Source organism: Poecilia formosa, unplaced genomic scaffold (assembly GCF_000485575.1).
Source record: "Poecilia formosa unplaced genomic scaffold, Poecilia_formosa-5.1.2 Scaffold843, whole genome shotgun sequence".
NCBI classification, from domain to species: Eukaryota; Metazoa; Chordata; class Actinopteri; order Cyprinodontiformes; family Poeciliidae; genus Poecilia; species Poecilia formosa.
Window position 1 is genome coordinate 12996 of NW_006800782.1, and position 1537 is coordinate 14532.

A 1537-nucleotide genomic window follows, 5' to 3' on the forward strand; every position below is an offset into this window, starting at 1 on the left:
GGTCCTTCCCACCGTGGACTCGTCCAGTTCTTTCGTTTGATGACCGTTATGTAGACCCAGTCACCTTGCTCTTCCTGTGAGGGAAGAAAATCAGACGGCAGTAAATTTGCATTTAACACCTCTTTCTGTTTCAGGATCCTGATTATATAATCTGCTAATGTCTGTTCTTCATCAGCTTTTTGTAAGTTTGGAGCAAACAGAGGCAATCTGTAAGCTCTCCCATGAATTATTTCAGAAGGTGTTAGACCATCAGCTGTCGGGGTGATTCTCATATAGAGCTTCACCAAGTCTAGACATTCTGGCCAGGGCCGGCCAGTGTCTGCCATGCATTTCCTCAATCTGCTTTTCACAGTACCATTTGTTCTTTCCACCAGACCTGCACTCTGTGGGTGATAGGCACAGTGGTTTTTCAATGTCATTCCAAAGTGAATAGCCATGTTTTGTATGACTTGTCACCGTAAACATTCTGTGGAATACCGTGTGTTGGGATGTAGTTTTACAGAAAGCCTTAGCTACCGTCAAAGCATCCACATGCTTTGATGGAACTATTTCAACCCATTTAGAAAAAGCATCAATCATCATCTAACAGTATTTGTTAACTCAAAAGTTCATAACAAAAAAAAAATTTTATGTAAGAATTTAGTAGTTATATAGTATTACCTCACCATTTTCCCTTTTCCCCCTTCTTACACATGGCATAGCCCATGTGTCACAATCAACTAAGCTTCAAATAAAGACTTTGGGAGGATTAATATTTAATTCAGGTGAACTCATAGGTTTATAGAAGATATTTTAGCAGACACGTCTTATAATTGCAGGGTTATATTTTGGTTATTCTTTGTTAAATTCAGCAGCTTTCAACATTTCTATCTAATTCTTCTAGAATAAAAATGTCCATCTTTAATTTAACCAAATCTCAAATTCTCTAATCCAAGATTTTTCTTTTTGAATTTATTGACTATAAATCAAATCTAGATTAAAATGTTTTAGACTGAAATCTAGAAAGTGTTGCTTTTATTCACAATCATCAATTTTTAGTAGCCATTTATATCTATCAGGTTGCTTAAAATCTCAGACTTTCACTTAACCTTGCATTTCAGACAGGTTAACAACATAAGTTTTTTTATATCTATAATTAAATGGTCAATAGTTTCATCCGTTACTCAGTTATGTAGTAACATTTCTCTCTTCTCATAATAATTTTCCTTCATCCCAATATGAAAAATCCCACAAAAACAATCGATTTGTAGATTCTTTATAGCATTAAGCTCTAAATTAAATTTTTCAGTTAAATTCAACGAAATATTTCATCATATCTCGTCACTGCAATATCAATTATTTTCAACACGTAGAGATGTTTAATTTAGTTCCAAACTAGTAAATAAAACATTTGAAAATCATTATTAGCTTACAATCTCTAATACATTTTTTTAATTGGTGTAATTTAGTTGCATAGCTCTATCAGTTTTTTTTTGTTTAACTTTTAATGATTATAATTTTTCTTCTTCATAGTTTCCCAACCTATGGCTCGTGGGCC